The following is a 13,913-nucleotide window of genomic DNA, read 5'->3' on the forward strand; positions in this document are numbered from 1 at the left end:
GGTTCCACGGGGTAGACGAATAAGTTAGGTCACATGGGATTCAAGGAGAGCTTTCCAATTGGATATAAAATTGGCTTTACGATAGGAGACAGAGGGTAGTGGACGGGCTTGTTTTTCAAACAGGAGGCCTGTGACCATTTGTGTTCTAGAGAGATCTGTACTGGTATGAGAATTTAGGAGGCATGGTTAGTATGTTTGTGGATGACATTAAAATTGATTGATAGTGAGGGAGGTTATAGAGTCATAGAGATGTACAGCATGGAAACAGACCCTTGGGTCCAACCCGTCCATGCCGACTAGATATCCCAACTCAATCTAGTCCCACCTGTCAGCACCCGACCCATATCCCTCCAAACCTTTCCTATTCATATACCCATCCAAATGCCTTTTAAATGTTGCAATTGTATCAGCCTTCACCACTTCCTCTGGCAGCTCATTCCATACACGTACCACTTCTGTGTGAAAAAGTTGCCCCTTAGGTCTCTTTTGTATCTTTCCCCTCTCACCCTAAACCTCTGCCCTCTAGTTCTGGACTCCCCGACCCCAGGGAAAAGACTTTGTCTATTTATCCTATCCATGCCCCTCATAATTTTGTAAACCTCTATAAGGTCACCCCCCAGCCTCCGACACTCCAGGAAAAAGTGTCCCAGCCTGTTCAGTCTCTCCCTATCGCTCAAATCCTCCAATCCTGGCAACATCCTTGTAAATCTTTTCTGAACCCTTTCAAGTTTCACAACATCTTTCCAATAGGAAGGAGACCAGAATTGCATGCAATATTCCAACAGTGGCCTAACCAATGTCCTGTACAGTGCAACATGACCTCCAACTCCTGTACTCAATACTCTGACCAATAAAGGAAAGCATACCAAATGCCTTCTTCATTATCCTATCTAACTGTGACTTCACTTTCAAGGAGCTATGAACCTGCACGCCAAGGTCTCTTTGTTCAGCAACACTCCCTAGGACCTTACCATTAAGTGTATAAGTCCTGCTAAGATTTGCTCAGAGATCTTGACCAATTGGGCCAATGGGCTGAGGAGTGGCAAATGGAGTTTAATTTGGATAAATGTGAGGTGTTGCATTTTGGTAACACAAACAAAGGCAGGACTTCTACAACTAGTGGTAGGGCCCTGGGTAATGTTGTTGAACAGAGAGACTTAGGGTTCAAGGTGCACAGTTCTTGAAAGTTGAGTCACAGGTAGACAAGGTGGTTAAGAAGGTGTTTAGCACACTTTCCTTCATTGCTCAGACCATTGAGTATACGAGTTGTACAGGACATTGGTGAGGCCACTTTTGGACTACTATGTATAACTCTGGTCCCCGTATTTAAGGAAGATCTGGATGTAGGCTTGCTTGCTGAGCTGGAAGGTTCATTTTCAGATGTTCCATCACCATATGAGGTAACAGCTTCAGTGAGCCTCTGAACAAAGCACTGCTGGTGTTTCCTGCTTTCTATTCATATGTTTGAGTTTCCTTGGGTTGGTAATGTCATTTTCTGTTTTTTTCCAGGGGGCTGTAAATGGGATCCAAGTCAATGTGTTCGTTGATAGAGTTCCGGTTGGAATGCCATGCTTCTAGGAATTCTCATGCATGTCTCTGTTTGGCTTGTCCTAGGATGGATGTGTTGTCCCAGTCAAAGTGATGTCCTTCCTTTTCTGTATGTAAGGATACTAGTGAGAGAGAGGGTCATTTTGTTTTGTGGCTAGTTGATGTTCATGTATCTTGATGGCTAGTTTTCTGCCTGTTTGTCCAATGGTCCAAAGGAAATGACATCACCAGCCCAAGGAAACCCAAACATATAAATAGAAAGCAGGAAACACCAGCATTGCTTCATCCAGAGGCTCACTGAAAATGTTACCACGTATGGTGATGAAATGTCTGAAAATGAACCTTCCAGCTCAGCGAGCAAACCTATATCCAGAACCTCAACCTGAGCTACAAATCTTCTCAAAACTCACTAATAGGAAGGATATTATTAAGTTGGAGAGAACTCAGAAATGATTTACCAGGATGTTGCTGGGACTGGAGTCTTTCAGTTAGAAGGAGAGGCAAGATAGACTGGGACTTTTTTTTCACTGGAATTTAGAAGGTTGAGGGCTAATCTTATAGAGATTTAATAAAATCATGAAGGGCATAGATATGTTGAATAGCAAAGGTCTTTTCCCTGGAGTGGTAAAGTTCAAAACTAGGGGGCATATTTTTAAGGTGAGAGGAGAAAGATTTAGAGGGGATCTGAGGGGTGGCTTTTTCACACATAGGGTGGTTCATGTGTGGAATGAACTGTCAGAGCAAGTGGTGGATGCAGGTACAGTTACAACATTTAAAAGGCATTTGGATAGGTACATGAATAGGAAAGGTTTGGAGGGATGTGGGCCAAGCACAGACAAGTGGGACTAATGTAGTTTGGGAAAATTGGGCCAAATGGATAAGTTGAACCGAAGGGTGTGACTATGATTTTTATTTCACTTGCCAATCTCCTATGGTGTAATCCAGGTATAGCATTTAGTCATTGTTCGAGATCCGTGGAGAATTGAATACACTAGGGTTTGAGCAACAACAAGGGATGGTGAGAGTTAGGAAGACGTAAAGAAAAGAAGAGGCAGAGAAAGGGGATGGTGGAAGGGGGATGGAAAAAAGAAAACAGAAAATGGGTGGATAAAGAGAAGTGGAACCTGGAGGTAAAAGGAAAAGTAAGGAGCAAGAAAAAGAAGGGAAGTTGCATTGGTGAGTGGACACACTGCTTCCTTCCAGAGGAGGGAGTATTCTTCTTCACTGGTCTTTCTCAGAGTTCTCTCCTATTTCTCTTTGTGGTACCTCTGAACTCATCCTGTACATGACTTCACTCAGACTGAATAGCTGACCAACAAACTTCCCTTTCCTGGTATCCATGCTAGTTGACATTTTATATAATGCCCTCTCCGAGGGTGTGTCCCCATTTTTATCAAAATGCTGGCATCACATGCCTCCACAAATACTCACCCTTTTAGTGTTCTTACAAATCGCCATTCCCTTTCCAAACTCTTCTTTTCTTCATTAGATTGGATTCCCTACAGTGTGGAAACAGGCCATTTGGCCCAACTAGTCCATGCGTACCCTCCAAAGAGTAACCCACCCAGATCCATTTCACTCTGACTAATGCATCTAATACTATAGACAATTTAGCATGGCCAATTCACCTAATCTGCACATCTTTGGACTGTGGGAGGAAACCCACGCAGACACAGGTAGAATGTTCAAACTCATGCAGTTGCCTGAGGCTGGAATTAAACCTAGGTCCCTGGTGCTGTAAGGCAGCAGTGCTAACCACTGAGCCACCATGTATTCCCCCCCCCCCCCACCCCGAATTAGAAATTTGCTCAGCGGATGACTAAAATAGCCTTAACCAAGGTCAAAGGTGACATCCTGTGTGACTGTAACCATGCTGTATAATTTTTCCTTAACCTCTCTGCAGCCTCTGACATAGTTGATTATACTCTCTTCCTCCTCCAATGTCTTTTCCTCCATTACCCTGCTCACTGGGACTATGCCAATGAATCTACTGCAGAATATCAAATTTAGCCACAACTAGAATTGTAGACATTTGAAAAGGAAACCTTCCAGCATTTTCTGTTGACTCCAGCTTTCAACTATTTGCATTAGTTTAATGAAGTTTAAAAGCCAGCTGTTTGCAAGACCCTGACTTGCCTCCTTTTTGAAATGCCGGCTTATTGGCATCAGCAGAAAATAACTGGCTCTCTTTCCTTCTATTATTAGATAAGTAGTATGTTCACTTCAAAAAAATACTTTGCCCATTGGCAAGCTTTCTCTCTGTTTAGCTGTGAGCTGTTGCCTTCTGAAACCTATCACACTTCACGGAAGGTATTAAACCTCTTGTCAAGTTGACATTGTAGAAGATCAGCTCTGAGCAGCAGGTTAGACTTGTCTGAATCCTGCAACTGTTTTTTTGTTATCACAAATACAGGTCACTTGGCATTTTCTCACAAACAAACCAGAGAAACTGTACCAGTGACCTACTCATGTCTTACTGCTCCGACACAGGGACGTTAGTGAATTAATGCGCATAATTACATTGAAGCAACGCTCAAAAGAATATAGTTTGAAACAATGCAAGTTCTGGAATTAGGTATGGTGCAATATGGTACAAACATTTAAACTTTTTAAAACTTTTACTTTGCATACTGTTGGTAAGCATTATTAAGGTTAGGTAGTGTAAGAAACTTTATTGTTAGGTAGTGCTCACGTAAGGTAGTATTAGCAAGTCTGGAACTTGTTAGCTTCACTAGGCAGCAGTAAGCCATTATGTTACACTAAGAACAGACTGAAAAGCTGATGGCATAGCCTGAAGAGGCCCCAGGGAGTGTGAGAGATAACAGGACATTGGAGCCGTGTCTAAATGCACGTAGCTCAAACTGAGGTAATAGAATGTTATCAGGTAAGAACCAATGACATACTAGCATTCTGCATATTACCAAATAAGGATGTACTGAGGTGCGAAGGGGCTAAGAAGTTAGGCAGAACAGAACAATAGAATCAGAAGGCGCCTTCTCCAGTGAGCTAGACACCTCACTGTACTGTGTGCGATTCTCTCTCATTAAAGATGCTTATACTTTTAATCAGACCTGGTGTCTCTCTCCTCCAAACGAACACAGAGACAGAAGTCCTGTCACAACAATACTTTGGCTGGATCGCGATTGTTCAGTCATGTGGAAAACATGTCGAGGACTTAGGAGTTTCAGCAGTAAGTTTGACAGGGGCTTTTTCATATTATCACACGACCAAATTTCTTCATTAGTGACAGTGGGAATATTCATGATCCACATGAGCCAACTTGTGGATGTGTTGAACAATATGCCATTGAGGTAGAGGATCACCCATGATCATATTGAATGTGGCAGAACAGGATCAAAAGGGCCGAATGGCCTCATCCTGGTTTCTATAATGAAAATTGAAGGATTGTTTAGGTGTTGCAAAAGAGGAGAAACTGCAGCAAAGGATTCATGGGGCATAAGTTAAACCTCCACCCTCCTGTGACATCATTAATGGGGAAAGAGATGAGGAAATACAAATCAGAGAAAAAGAAAATCAGTCTCAGTATCAAGAAATATCTTCCTGATTCTGTTTCCTTAAGTGGTAACGTCAGAAACTCATCATGGTACAGCAATTCCTTTACTTCATCAAGCCCCCCAGGCTTACTTTATTTCCATCCCGCTTCCAATTCTCTTCCCCTCCACTGTGAAATCGGATGGCCCAAATTCCTGGCATGTGAATCAGAGCGGGCGCCTGGAGACAGCAGCTCACTTAGGGCTTGCCCTGACTGTCACATAACTGCTTCTTCCCCGACATCTCTCCCCTACTACTGTCACCAAACCATCATGCTGGATCACAGACAACTCAAGATACCCCTGTTAACCCTTCAACACTTGACTTTGGAGCCCAAGAACTCTCATACGCCACATGCCTCGGCCAAGCTTCGATGCACACAGGGGCAGATACACATCCTATGCACCAACATTTGCACTGACACATGCACCTTAGCTTGCTTTTTAATGTTCTTCCACTTTAGCGCTTATTTGGAGGCTACCAATCGCATCAGTTTCACATGGCCTTTTTTTTATTTATTCGTGGGATGAGGGCCAGCAGTTTTTCCCCATCCCCAGTTGCCCTTAAGGTGGGGTGTGTTGCCTTCTTGAACCTCTGTAGTCCACCTGCTGTAGGGTGACCTACATTGTCCTTCTAGATTGAAATAATTGTGGGTTTGGAAGGTGCTGTCTAAGGGTCTTTGGTGAATTCCTGCAGTGCATCTTGTAGATGGTACACACTGCTGCTACTGGGCGTTAGTGGTGGAGGGAGTGGACATTTATAAATACAGCATCACTCAAGCGGGCTGCTTTGTCTGAGATAGTGTCAAGCTTCTTAAATATTGTTGAAGCTGCACCCATCCAGGTAAGTGGGAAGTATTCCATTACACTCCCAACCTGTGCCTAGCGATTGGGGAGTTACTTTGGGGAGGCAGGTGAGTTACTCACTGCAGTATATTTTGCCTCTGATCTGCTATTGTAGCTACTACATTTATGTGGTGAGTCCAGTTAAGTTTCTGATCAATGATAAGCTCCACGATATTGATAGTGGGGGATTCAGGGATGGTAACACTGCTGAATGCCAGGGGTTCGTGGTTAGATTGTCTCTTATTCATGATGGTCATAGCCTGGCATTTGCACGGTGAGAATGTTACTTGCCACTTGTCAACCCAAGCCTGGGTATTGCTTAGATCTTGTTGCAATTGAACATGTGTACTGCTTCAGTACCTGAGGAGCCACGCATAGGGCTGAACATTGTGTAATCATCAGCGAACATCCCTATTGCTGACCCTTTGATGGAGGGAAGGTCAATGATGAAGCAGCTGAAGATGTTTGGGCCAAGGACACTACCCTGAGGAACACCTGCAGAGATGACCTGGAGCTGAGAGGGCTGACCTCCAACAACCACAACATCTGTCTTTTGCACACTGACTTCAGCACTGCCTTCCAGGTGGTCAGCCTGTATGGCTTGTATTATGCTTCAGTACAGAACAAAAGGCAAACTGCTTGTGATGGAGAAAATTGCTGAACGATCTATCGGTGTACAAGGATTAGGCATGTCAATGTGCAGCACCATATTACCTCAATGTCAGACCTGCAGCAAGTGCGGAAACAGTGTGTTAAGTGGAAAACACACTGCATTTGCCTCAATTAAATGGCAATATGTGAAAGTCAAAGTGGAGTAGTCCTCAGTGGGGCAAAGAGGCAGTATAGCTAGTCAAGGGGGCTGGCCATGGACAGTCAGGTCCCTGGTCCTACTGGATTATGAGCATTGGCTTCCTTGCTGCCCTGGATTTGGAGTCACGATACGTTCTGCATGTCAAGTGCAAGCAGATACCTTACAGATGCAGCAGTCAAGGTGCTGTTCAGATGAAGGACTGGATTGCACTGTCAGGGGTTTCCTGCCAAGTCAGTCCAGGGTGTGGACCGAAGTCAGTCATGGGGGTGTGGTCAACAATGGCCAATCTAAGAGTCCTGGAGCAAACTCAAGTCTGGGCATACTTGGAAGAGATGTGGCAGTTCTGAGAAAGGGTCATTGGACCCAAAATGTTAACTCTCTCTCACAACAGATGCTGCCAGCTCAACTGAATTTCTCTCGCAATTTGGGTGGCATAGTGGTTAGCACTGCTGCCTCACAGTACCAGAGACCTGGGTTCAATTCCCGCCTCAGGTGACTGACTATGTGGAGTTTGCACTTTCTCCCCGTGTTTGCGTGGGTTTCCTCCAGGCACTCCAGTTTCCTCCCACAGTCCAAAAATGTGCAGGTTAGGTGAATTGGCCATGCTAAATTGACCATAATGCTAGGGGCAGGGATCTGGGTGGATTGCGCTTCGGCGGGTTGATGTGGACTTGTTGGGCCGAAGGGCCTGTTTCCACACTGTAAGTGATCTAATCTAATTTCTGACTTTGATAGCTCAAATCTGGGGGTGGACTGAGGGACAATGGTAAGAATGACAGGGGGCAGCTGTGGTTAAAAGGGGTGAGACCACATGGTGAATGGGTGGTGACTGGGGGTGGAGGCAGGCATGGTTTGAAAAGTTCAAGGTAACTCTGGAAATCTTCACACTCTTGTTGATCCTACATTTTCCTTATGTAGAAACCAGATTGATGGGAGTAAAGTGGGACATGAAAAGTGGACTCAAATGAAAATGACAAAGGGAAACTCATAGAGGGTGGCAGGGACCGCAACACAAAGGAACATGAAGAATCTGTGACAAACTTGTACATCACAGGCACAGCCTGTCAGTTACTCACTTCGAAATGAAATCAAAAACTTGCCACATCAGATTAACTGTCAACTGCTCAATAACTTCAGTACAAAACTACTGAAACTGCAGGCAAACTGTGTTGAGGAAGTTGCTGATTTTGTCTTTGAGTCTCTATTTGGGACAAGTGCAGTCAGTGTGCTCCCACTGACTCAGTAATGCCACCCATTTGGTTCAATTTGCGCTTTAGCAACAGGCCTTTTATTGTCCCAGAATGCAGATTAAAAATTATGCTCAGAAGCAAATCAAAACGTTATGCCGTGTAAACTCATTACCCTCACTTACACAAAACGACAAGAACGCAGTGAGAACAAGGCACCAAAACACTAAATCTGAAGTCTCATTTCACATTGCAGTTGACAGAGTAATGCCACTGAGCTATTAATATGCAAGGACATTGTGAAGTTGGGTGCGGGGCTTTTCTTTGGGGGAGCTACCATGATGGTGCATTGTCTGAGGGTTGGGACAGGTCACATGGAATGGGACTATGGTAGCTTACAAGCAGAATTCTGCTCCCAACATAAGATATACGTTACATTAAGTACAATTGGATGCAGTGAAAGACTCAGAACTCCATATGGAGACAAGACAGTGACCTTCTTTAAAAAGCCCCATGGCACACTCTATGAGGGCATAACATGAAGGTACATTGTGATGGAGGGGGCAGGTCAGGACCTCCATCAATAAAACTGCAGCATCCTTCAGATATTTCACACAGCTTATCTGCCAAGGATGTCACATGGATAATTCCTTCACTGAAGTCAAAGAGGGCTTGGTGTTAAACAGAAAATAATGTACAAAGTGACAATAATTCCAATATTCTCAGCAAGCCCAATGTGGACCCCTCCCCCAGTATCTGCTACATACCTGCTGCTTTTCCCTGTGGAGGCTAAGGAAGTCAGAGTAGATGGAGGAGAGCTCATGTTTGCCGGCCTTGCTGTTCTTTACTTCAACTGCTTGAAACAGTGCAGGCATTCATTAAGGACATCCCACTATCTCCAAACTATGTCGACTGCCGGAGGAAGACTTGTACTCAGAAGGACTGACTGGCCATCCCAAAGTGGAAGCCATGAAGGTCACAGCTGCCCTGAGCGTTCTTGCAATTGGGGACCTGTGAGATATCTCCCAACCATCAACCTGTAAATGCATCTGGGATGTCACTGATCCCATTTGGTCCACCACACAGCTCTTCCTATCATTTCCCTATGAGAAGGAGAGTCAACCACTGAGATTCTCCACCATTGTTGGACAGCACCCAATTGCACACAGATTGCTTTCAGAGCACCCAACCACCAGCCTGCAGTGTTTGTTAACAGAAATGGCTTGCACACTCCATCAATGTTCAAACTATCTTTTGCCATCAATGTCAATTTGTGAAGGCCTGCACCAGACAACTTTGGAGCTGCCAAGAATCTTCTTTCCTTCTTTTAAGGTCCCTGATACAGGGATAGATGAGAGGTAAGTGTAACCCTTCCAAATGTGGCCAATAACACATTTACTAAGGACACTGAATAGGAGGAGCATCCGAGAGAGACTGATTGAGCAATGCATTTAAAGCCCAAAATGCCACAGAGAAACAAATTGAAACTAGCTTTCAGGATGAACAAGCTAGGTTTGGACTTTAAAATTATGTTGGTAACTTGTCAAGCAAAGGTCATTTGGTGTTTTTGCAGGTGATTTTCAATTTTTCAGGTGATCTCACTTTCAAGTATCTACACAGTACATATCCTACTGATCAACAGGGATAAAGCAACAGTGCACTAACAGCACATAGTGCTACAGTTAAGTAAATGTTAAGGCATCTGTTAGGATGTCATATCATCAAGCTGATGGCATTGGAGGGATTTAATAGAAAATTGTTCACCTAACATCAGGTCAGTTTAAATATCAGGTGAACAATTATTTTTACTCCAGTCTCTACCCTATAGCCAAATTTCGCTTTCACACATATTCATATTTACATCATTATGCTGAACATCATATCAAGAAAAGGTTGAGATTTTCAATTTACGTCCTGTCAAATCCACCGTTTTTTTAAAAAAATGCCTCATCCAAATCTCTTTGCAATTGGCAATTTAAACTGGAATCAGTCAAATGCTGCTATATTTAGAAAGTTCAGTGGTCAGTCCTTTGCTGGTCATAATACGGTCCAGCAATATTTGGGAACTCCTGTAAAAGTCATTTGTTTAATCATTTGCAGCTTTAACCCAAGTTAAACGTTATGGATTGCCAAGTGGAAAATCCTGTAGCAAGACTATTGAGACAATAGCACATTTTTCTTTTAATTGGTTCAAATATTTTCCACTTCCTTTAATTTTTCAAAGCACAAGAGAAAAATGTACAACTCTTGAGTGGTTAAGACAGACTTGGCCTTTGTGTTCGCTACCTACTGTGCACCCGTTCAGTTGAGTCACCAAACTTTGTTCGGGCTGATCTAATGCATTGCTCTCGAAAGAATAAAATTCACTTTGTCAACATCTGAAATAAAATTGTTAGAACATGTGATATAAGGCAGCATAAAAGTTTTCTTAATACAATGTGAGACAAGTAATTTTATTGCTTCCTTATTTCGGTATGAGAAATGTCAGACAACAGGGTGATCATATTTCAATCTGTTAACACAGTCATTCCAGCCAAGGGTCACATCATGCATCAATACTGTATTCTTCCCTTGATCAGCTGGATTCGAAGCCCCAGTCTTCTCAGGTTTCATTTCTGTACCCAACTGGGACCCATTTCATCACCTGTGAGAATGTTGCTTTTAGCTTGACAAAGACTCACCATCTATCATAACATAACATGTAACACCGTTCCAGTATCTAACATAGAGAACAGTGTTACATGTTCTGCACAAAGTCAGATGTAGCAAGTTTGGGAAGTAATTGAAAAAAAACTGTAAAAGCAAGTTTCAGGAGGTATTGAAATGCAGGGACAGAAGTCGTAAGAGGAGGGGTGGGGTGGGGGGGGGGGGGGGGGGGGGGGTGCAAGTGTCATTCAGAATGGGTGATTCAAAGAGCAGGGCCAAGTTGGTGGAGCACCAATGCAGTAAGCAAGGATTCCTCAATGCAGTCTGAGGCAACCCAGGCTGGAATGAGAGACAATGCAGTTGGAAGGAGATCCACGGGATGATGCAGGTTTTTAATAAATGAAGGCAAGTATTCCATTCCTGTAGAGGAAACAAAAACTTAATAGAGGTTTATAAGCACGAGAGGAGGGTGGTGATGGGGATTCTTCTGTTTTGTTAGATTTAGGGAGGCATCTGCCTCTTTGTTCTGACTACATGAGAGCTCAAGATTTGGGGGAGATAAATGTAAAATCGTACATTTTTATTTTGGTGTGTTTTTGATTGTGGATTGAAGTGGGAAATGGAGAATTCAAAAACCAAGGATTGTGGAAGGAATGGTTGCAACCTTAAGAAGCAAGATAACAAAATACATTACAAGCCATGTTTACTGTGCAACTTTTTTCAAGCAGTGAGGGAGGCTGTTTGTAGACAGGCTGTCTCCAGTGCACAAGGTGATATTCGGCTGGCAACAGATTGCTGATTGGTTTGTGGAATCTGTAGATGCCAAAGGCCTGACAACAACTAACTCATTGGCTGTTGGTAGCCAAACAGCTTGTGGGCATGTACAATACTTGCAGAAGCCTTCAGACTGCTGCAAGGGACTGACAGTGTGACCTTACCTTCAGTAAAATACTAAATAAAGCCATTTTATTTCCTCTCACCGGTTATAGAGTCATAGAGATGTACAGCATGGAAACAGACCCATCCATGCCGATCAGATATCCCAACCCAATCTAGTCCCACCTTTCACCACCCGGCCCATATCCCTCCAAACCCTTCCTATTCATATTCCCATCCAAATGCCTCTTAAATGTTGCAATTGTACCAGACTCCACCACATCCTCTGGCAGCTCATTCCACACCCATACGGCCCTTTGCGTGAAAAATTGCCCCTTAGGTCTCTTTCATATTTTTCCCCTCTCACCCTAAAGCTAGGCCCTGTAGTTCTGGACTCCCTGACCCCAGGGAAAAGACTTTGTCTATTTAGCCTATCCATGACCCTCAATTTTGTAGACCTCTAACGTCACCCCTCAGCCTCCGACGCTCCAGGGAAAACAGCCCCAGCCTGTTCAGCCTCTCCCTATAGCTCAAATCCTCCAATCCTGGCAACATCCTTGTAAATCTTTTCTGAACCTTTTTCAGATTTCACAACATCTTTCTGAAAGGAAGGAGACCAGAATTGCACGCAATATTCCAACAGTGGCCTAACCAATGTCCTGTACAGCCGCAACATGACCTCCCAACTCCTGTACTCAATACTCTGACCAATAAAGGAAAGCACACCAAACGCCTTCTTCACTATCCTATCTATCTGCGACTCCACTTTCAAGGAGCTATGAACCTGCACTCCAAGGTATCTTTGTTCAGCAACACTTCCTAGGACCTTACCATTAAGTGTGTAACTCCTGCTAAGATTTACTTTCCCAAAATGCAGCACCTCAGATTTATCTGAATTAAACTCCATCTGCCACTTCTCAGCCCATTGGCCCATCTGGTCCAGATCCTGGTGTAATCGGAGGTAACCCTCTTCGTTGTCCACTACACCTCCAATTTTGGTGTCATCTGCAAACTTACTAACTGTACTTCTTATGTAAACAACAAAAAGTAGAGGACCTAGCACCGATCCTTGTGGCACTCCACTGGTCACAGGCCTCCAGTCTGAAAGAAAACCCTCCACCACCACCCTCTGTCTTCTACCTTTGAGCCAATTCTGTATCCAAATGGCTAGTGCTCCCTGTATTCCATGATATCTAACCTTGCTAACCAGTCTCCCATGGGGAACGTTGTCGAATGCCTTACTGAAGTCCATATAGATCACATCTACTGCTCTGCCCTCATCAATCCTCTTTGTTACTTCTTCAAAAAACTCAATCAAGTTTGTGAGACATGATTTCCCACGCACAAAACCACGGTGACTATCCCTAATCAGTCCTTGTCTTTCCAAATACATGTACACCCTGTCCCTCAGGATTCTCTCCAACAACTTGTCCACCACTGACATCAGGCTCACTGGTCTATAGTTCCCTGGCTTGTCTTTACTGCCCTTCTTAAACAGTGGCACCACGTTTGCCAACCTCCAGTCTTCCAGCACCTAACCTGTGACTATCGATGATACAAATATCTCAGTAAGAGGCCCAGCAATCACTTCTCTAGCTTCCCACAGAATTCTTGGGTACACCTGATCAGGTCCTGGGGACTTATCCACTTTTATGAGTTTCAAGACATCCAGCACTTCCTCCTCTGTAATCTGGATATTTTGCAAGGGGTCACCATCTATTTCCCGACAGTCTATATCTTCCATATCCTTTTCCACAGTAAATACGGATGCAAAATACTCATTTAGCATCTCCCCCATTTTCTGTGGCTCTACACAAAGGTCTCCTTGCTGATTTTTGAGGGGTCCTACTCTCTCCCTAGTTACCCTTTTGTCCTTAATATATTTGTAAAACCCCTTTGGATTCTCCTTAATTCTATTTGCCAAAGCTATCTCATGTCCCTGTTTTCCCCTCCTGATTTCCCTCTTAAGTATACTCCTACTTCCTTTATACTCTTCTAAAGATTCACTCGATCTGTCCTGTCTATACCTGACATATATTCCCTTCTTTTTTTTAAGCAAACCCTCAATTTCTTTTGTCATCCAGCATTCCCTATACCTACCAGCCTTCCCTTTCACCCTGACAGGAATATACTTTTTCTGGATTCTTGTTATCTCATTTCTGAAGGCTTCCCATTTTCCAGCCGTCCCTTTACCTGCGAACATCTACCTTCAATCAGCTTTCGAAAGTTCTTGCCTAATACCGTCAAAATTGGCCTTTCTCCAATTGAGAACTTCAACTTTTAGATCTTGTCTATCCTTTTCCATCACTATTTTAAAACTAATAGAATTATGATCACTGGCTCCAAAGTGTTCCCCACTGACACCTCAGTCACCTGCCCTGCCTTATTTCTCAAGAGTAGGTTAAGTTGTGCACCTTCTCTAGTAGGTACATCCACATATTGAATCAG

The sequence above is a fragment of the Hemiscyllium ocellatum genome, chromosome 3 (genome assembly GCF_020745735.1).
Source record: "Hemiscyllium ocellatum isolate sHemOce1 chromosome 3, sHemOce1.pat.X.cur, whole genome shotgun sequence".
Classification (NCBI taxonomy): domain Eukaryota; kingdom Metazoa; phylum Chordata; class Chondrichthyes; order Orectolobiformes; family Hemiscylliidae; genus Hemiscyllium; species Hemiscyllium ocellatum.